Here is a 7,567-nt window from a genome sequence, read left to right as displayed (position 1 = left end):
AAAACAACCCATCCCAAGAAAGAATCCACCGCTGACGGCAAACCTTGACGTTGTTAAATGTCGGCTCGGGGCTTCATTATGTGAGGAAGCAAATCTTCACCAATGAGCATATCTATAGATGAGGGAACATCAAATGAAGGGTCAGCCAATGATAGATGACCGTAAGACTGACGAACACAAGGTGGTAATGGCATAGAAGGCATGTTATTGATAATCTGAGGTAAAATAATGATGTCAGAACTACAGAACGAAGGTTCATGTTGTTGCCATGGTACAAAGTGACAACTGGTAATCCCTTTTACGTTATCTATTGATTTCTTTGATAAACCAACTATGCCTATTTGACATCTGCGTCTGGGAAGGCCTAGCTTTAATACACATCGCATGGTCATGGCTGATACTTGTGATCCGCTATCCAATAATACACGAACGGTTTGATAATCACCACGGCAGTCACGCATACGAACTATGGCGGTTCCCAACACGACCGTGGAAGTGACGCATGGCAACCCAGAGAACTTAGTAATGTTATCTTGTGAAGTGCTTTGAATAGGATCGTTTCCTTGTACAACACATGACGAGATGGAATCTTGATGAAGTAGAGAATGGTGTCGTTTTTTACATACCGAACATGACCATTTAGATTTGCATGCTTTTGCCGTATGTGAAGGACTCAAACATAAAAAACACAATTTTGTTGACAACGCTGTATCCCGTAGTTTTTGTATTGGAAGATCCTTGAAAACTTGACAACGGTACACAAAATGTTCTCCTGTACAACATGGACATTTTGGATTGGACCTCTTTTTGCTAGTTGATGTAGTGGTAAGAGATGACCTGGTTGTCTTATAATCCTTGAGTCGTGTGTGTTTCTTTTCGGTTCGATCATTGTCTGGACCTTTGGTATTCTCCAGGATTCTACAACGGTGATGAACGAACGTAAGCAAAGAATCAAAAGTAGGAATAGTTTCCTGCGAAACACTGGCTTCGAACAATTGTCGAGTAATCGGGTCCAATAACCGCGACCCAATATAAAATAACATAAAGTCAGATAGATTGTCTACACCAAGCGCAGTAATCGCGGCCACATTTTCTTGAAAAATATTAATGAAGTTGAGAAGAGACGGCAATGATTCTGCAACCATTGGGCGAAATGAAAATAATTTATCCAAATGGGCTGAAGCCAATAAACATTGATTGTCGTAACGATTCATTAATGTCTTCCAGGCAATATCATAATTACTGCCGGTGAGTGGTAATGAACTGATACAAGACAATGCCGGACCAGATAGACAAGATAATAAGTAATGAAATTGGTCAATTTTACTTAGATTGTCATTTCGGCGTACTAAGGATACAAACTTATCACGGAAAGGTCTCCATTGAATTAAGTTACCATCATATTTAGGCAAATCGATTTTAGGTAATGCTAAAACGGAAGACGTGGAAGTCGATATAGGCGGGGCGTTTAACACAGAACTATTCATTGGTTTAACACTGAGTAATTTAGCGGCTATAGCACAAGTGTTGTAGTACAACTCTTCTGTGGAGGTTGTTACGTCTGAATCAACGGAAAATTCATCCACGATATTGAGTTCTATTAGGACATCCAAAATCATATTTTGTTGTTCTTGAAATAATTTGAATAAAGTTTCTAATTTATCCATGCGAACTGCCAAATCTTCAATTAACGCACCATTATTATTGACTTTGACAGCCATCGAATGTATGCTATGGATAGACTTGACCGTTTGATCACGCACAGCACGCGTGCGTGTCAACTCCTTTTTAGCTGTATCAGTCTTGGGCTTACCCATTTTCCAAATATATTATCTCGGCAAATATCCGGCTCGAAGGACCAAAAATGTGCGCGCGAAATTCTCGCAGGTGTATATTACGAGAGCTTATCGCAACGGAAGAATCCGGTCGATTGCCACACGTATAGATGGAAAATTAAAGGATGAAGGAGGAGGGATATAATAAAATGATCAGCAATTGGTTTATCAAATACAAAATCTTATTAGATTAACTTAAATAAATATTGAATAAGAACATTGAATAAGCTTATTAACTAAAAGGCAAAAGGGGGAGAAGCAACGTATAATGTATAAAATAAATATAAAATAAATGTCCTCAATGGGCGCACAGGACAAATATATTTGTTTTCATAAAAATAATTAAAAGGTTGACTTGTCTCCAAACGGTGCCACGATGACTGGTATCCGAAATTATCCACGTCCACACTAAATTAAGTTTCACCAAGTATAGTTCACTTACTAAACGACGAAGGTGCACGTATTGCGTATACGACGACGAAGGCGTCGTATTATAATCCAAAAAAGGCGACGAAGGCGCATTTAACTAACGGCGACGAAGGCGCACGTATCACATGTTCAAAAACGAAGGTGAAAGAAAAAATGGCGACGAAGGCGCACGTACATCCGGAATACAACCACAAAACACACAGACACACGAAAAAGTGAATAAATAACACGCAGTTTAGATCGTGGTTTACACTCCTGTGTTGGCGGCGAAGGAGAAAACATATACGATCACTATACGCGTTACCAACTCGTCCACGCCAGGACACGTGGTAGTGTTACCAACTGCGCCTTATTGTTGATATGTAACAGGACCGAACAATATTAATATATTTTAATATATTTAAAAATATATTTTCTCAAGTAGCATAATATTGATTATAAACATTTATTATTTTAGAGAATCAAACGTCATAATAAATTAATTTGAAGATCAACAACAATTGGAAGGAATTTAACGTGTAATAAAACCGATCCAAATAAAAATATGTAAGGGACGTGTAAAAGAATAACACCAAAGTATTGCATCATGTTTCATTTATCAAGTTTAATAACATACTACATTTATATTAAGGCCATTACTTATAAATTGAGGTATATCAAATCTGTGACAAACCTACAATACATAAAATACCCAATGGGTATTACCCATACATTATTGTTTAACAAAAAATTAAATGTATCGCTATTCACATATTTTATGTTTTACTTTTATTTTTCCGCTACTTTGGTCCTAGAATAGTTTTTTTGTTATCGATGATAAGGTTCTTGTAGTTTATCTTTTTTAAACGCGATCTGTTTTTGTCATACAGTGTAAAGTGATTTCTGCAATTTATTATTATCAGCAAAATTTATAACACGTCAATTATTTTTCTCTTGCAGTCATAAAAAAAAGAAAAGAAATGTAACAAGTTTACCCATATCACATAGTTTTACACACACATTTTCCAACAGGTGTTATTGGTTTAAAAACAATAAATTCCAACGAACATTAAAATTTCAAGGTATACGATTATCTATGAATTTACCACATTACCTATGAAAAATAATTGTAAAACGATTGCAAGCTCAGAAACACAAAATACAGTAGGTAATTTTAAGAACATTTTGGTATTGAGAATAACAAATAAATTTGTTTATTCTAACTTCTGATTATACATCAATTACATCGTGAAACTTTTGATGTGAATCAAGGTATACAATATTGTTTCGCATGTGACTAAAGCGACACATAGAGTTCAAGTTCCTTGTATTTTTTTCGTTTAGTAAAAAAGTTTACTTGTGCTTGTTATATATTTTTCACGGTTTGAGAATTCATTAAGCTGTTGTTATTTATTATTATAAAAATCATTAATGTAAATAATAAAATATGCTGTAATAATTTAATCTGATATAAAGATGTTGCTGCATCGATTTTTAAGGTATTGCAAAAATGTTTTGAAACATCGTTCCAAGTAAATTTTGTTTGTTAAAAAGATTATTTTATTAAACTCACTGTCGTAGTATTCACCTACGTATATTGTTACGATGGAAATATTTTTACCGAGTGAAGTCGAAAGAACTACTAACAGTGAATAAACAAATAATAGCTTTTAACAAAATAGTTATTATCGCCATTCAAATATTTGTGCAAACGAACAAATGTTATGAGCTTGTGAATTTTTTAACATACTGGATTGGATGAATGATCCCCCACCATTAGATGTTTGTGATATTCTTGTGAAATATAGTGTCTTAAATATTCCTAATAATTGTCATATGATTAATTAATCGTGCGTGATCAAGATCAGTTTCAACTGACGTGTAACTGAACGTGTAACTGAAGTGACATTTATGGCAGTGGTTCTTAACTGGGGTGGCATGGACCCAGCGTAGGGGTGACACGAAATCTTCACGGGAAAAGGGGGAAAAGAAACAAGAAAATAATTTATTTTGAATAAATTAATATTATTGCCGCAACTGTCGTGTAAACAGCATACCTCACTGTTTAAATCTTTTTATTATTTATATTGAATCTTTAGGTCTGATAAACACTTGCAGTATTTTGACTTGCAACGAAGTTGTGTTATTGATTGTCTTATCGAATAAATCGGTCATTAGTCAGTTATTCTACAGTTGCTATGTAGTGTTATAGCTCTATATATTCAAAAGACAATATAAAACACTCTTTTTCCACCATCATTCCTCGAATTTTCCAACTTTATTAAAATCACCAGGATAAAATTTCTCAATAGTTTTTTACAAATCATTATTATTTTTGCACTTATTGTTTTTTTTTTAATTTACCAATTTAAACTTTAAAGTGTTCAATATGTTTATTGAACCCTCTGAAACTCAAATAAAGTGTATACTTATTATTTTTCTGCGTACCACCAATTGTATTTTTTTTTTTTTTTTTTTTTGGTAAAAGAATTATTCTAAAATATTCAGTTAAGATTGTTTATTATTTTGATGTTAGGGTGAGCGGTGTTTGATTCTAGTGTCATGAAAAAATGTGGAGAACAACTGCTTTATATTTTGCATCGAACTACACCAAAAAATAATTGAAAATTAAATATCGTGAACAATATTTCCAAAAAAACTTAAACTTAAACGGTTTCCCTTTAAGTCAAACGAAATTAATATATATTTGTTTTTTTTTTCAGAATAAACGTGATATATACCTAACCTCATTATATGATAAATTATATTATGAAACGAATATAAAATAGTGAAATAATAATATATGTATAAGTATTGTGTCCCATACTTTTATACATGTATTATATGTTGATTAATATTTGAAGTAATAAAGACTATAGTCTTGCTAGATGCCGTAAACTCTCTTATCATCATATCGAATATTTTTAAATTCAAACAACTTGAATTGAGAGTGATAGTGATTTTAAATGTTTGACAATTGTTTTGTATATTATTAAGTAACAAATATCGATATGCAATTTATTATAAATAATATTCTGTATACGTTTAGTACCTGCAGGAACACATTGAATGTATATTTTAATAAATATAAAATATGTATAGTACATTAATTATTGAGAATAACTTCTAAATCGGTTTCAATACTATTTTCTTTCATTCGTTTATTTTAATTTATTTTTATAATGCCTATCATCAGCTCGAGTAAAAACTTCATAAAAAGTACGAAAATCTGATTTCATTGTAATATGCGAGATATCGACGGAGACAACTATAATATTGCTGATTCCAAACTAAAGCAGGTCTTACAAAGCCATTAGATATCCGAGACATTTACAAACAAAAATCGTATTATCAAGCCATTTTATTATTATTCCTGGAAATTGAAAACTTTAGCTCAGGTATATTAAATAGATTTATTTACCATATTTAACTTTTGTTTAAAAACATAATTTACAGTTAAACAATCAAAGATACGTGCAATAATAATTTAATTTTGGATTTATATGGCTCGTAACGCACTAACTTAATGTCGTTTTAAGTTACTGATAAATTTTTTGCTGTCGAGATACGTTAAACAAACGAATCAAATAATATTTAGAGAGAAAAAAGAAGCAGATATTCTATTGAACAGTCTCCCTTTGGACGTTACGAAATGTTTGATTTTCCACAGCTTATATGCTGTACATAATGTTTATATCCCATAAAGCCCAACTGTTATCCGCACAATACAATTATATTTTTAAACTCTGTTATTGTGTATTTGTGGGACTGAGACCTTAATGGTTTTAACAGTTTAGGAAAGGGTTCGGGTTTTTAAAATATTTTTTTAGGGGTTTAGGTTAAATTTCGGGATTTTAAGAGTTTTAAAATTTAGGTTTCGGTTCTAACCGGTTCTTAACCTTTATTTTTATACATTATTTTTTCAAACTAGAAATTTTAATACAAGAATATATATTGTATACTGATGTTAAGTATTTGCAGGCGCCGATTAAAGTGTTCATATTAATGTTAACTTTAACCTCGGATATAGAAAAATAAGTTTCTCATGTGCTTTGATAACAGATGTGTTATTCTGGGTAGATTTTTTTATTTTTGTATCTTTAACCAGAATCTCCTCATATATATCCTGGTGAGTAATCAGGTGCATTTTCAAATGTGTTCCATGCTTTCCCTTTTAAAATTATAAGTACATATTTATAAATATTTATATAATATCTGACTACCTAGCTATCAATAGCTAATCTAGCTATATCAATTACATTTTCAAAATATAAATATTTAAGGAATACAATATACAAATTAAATTAATCAAAATAAATATTATTTAAAATTAAAATATTATTTAAAAGCTACACGTACAGGTAAAGAGCAATTACTGGTAAAATCATAGGTACTATTTTTTATTTTGTAGATAATTATATAATATTCACATTGGGTATTTTTAACATAATAGCGAGTTGGACCTGAATAAATTACTCAAGACTACACTATTATAGTTGATGGTATAGATATAAACTATAAAGATAATGTCGTCTTGACTATTTACTTGAATATTACATAATTACCTACCATTTTATTACCATATTATTATAATTCTTTTGTCAATTATTTTAAACTTAAATTAAAATTAAATGAAACAAAAATGTGTAACTACTCACTTTTATTTTTCCATTACAACTTAAACAAACTGACTCGTTGGATTTCTTATCGTAAACAAAATATTTATAAACGCATAACACGGTATGATAGCCCATAATTTTAATTTGATACTTTTAAATAAAGGAGACTACGTGTTCACGTGTCGGCGACTGAATAGCAAATATAGCAAATTCACTACTGATCACCGATATTCGATAATGACGATAATTCGATATGCGTTTGTACTGTGTTTAATGTGTAGATATGTAATAAAAATAAACACTTCAAAAACCCAGTGTCATTTTTGTAATTGTAAAAATAACTTATGTGTCCGCAGAAATGATACGTTATCGACATTATCGTGTAACATAAACATAATATATAGTAATATATTAATATTATTAATAGACAATAATATTATATTCATTGGTCGACGGCCGAATATAACTGCGTAAATACTGTATAATATAAATTATTAAATGTAATTATTGTTTCTAAATAATATATTTTTAGTTCAAAGAGTAATTTCTTTCAATTTCAATAGGAACTTGAAAACAGTAAAAAACCCTTAAAAAACCGGTATTCTTTTGGTATTATGAATAGATTTCGGTATTGATTAGAATCTATTAAAAATATAAAATACAGGTAACGGTTATTTTCGGTTCTTTTATTTACACTAGGTTATA

General features: G+C 31.0%; 1 protein-coding gene across 1 annotated transcript in view; it reads right to left on the bottom strand.

The window, feature by feature from the left end:
• Positions 1 to 6,931, bottom strand: part of LOC112682613 — an 8,018-nt gene extending 1,087 nt beyond the window's left edge. The window contains exon 1 of the mRNA XM_025553258.1: positions 6,902 to 6,931. The gene's annotated coding sequence lies outside the window, so the exon portion shown is untranslated. The remainder of the gene's footprint in view (positions 1 to 6,901) is intronic.
• Between the last annotated feature and the right edge of the window lie 636 nt (positions 6,932 to 7,567).

Source organism: Sipha flava, unplaced genomic scaffold (assembly GCF_003268045.1).
Source record: "Sipha flava isolate LNK unplaced genomic scaffold, YSA_version1 207_pilon_pilon, whole genome shotgun sequence".
In the NCBI taxonomy this organism is placed as follows: Eukaryota; Metazoa; Arthropoda; class Insecta; order Hemiptera; family Aphididae; genus Sipha; species Sipha flava.
This window is presented reverse-complemented; position numbering and strand designations above follow the sequence as displayed.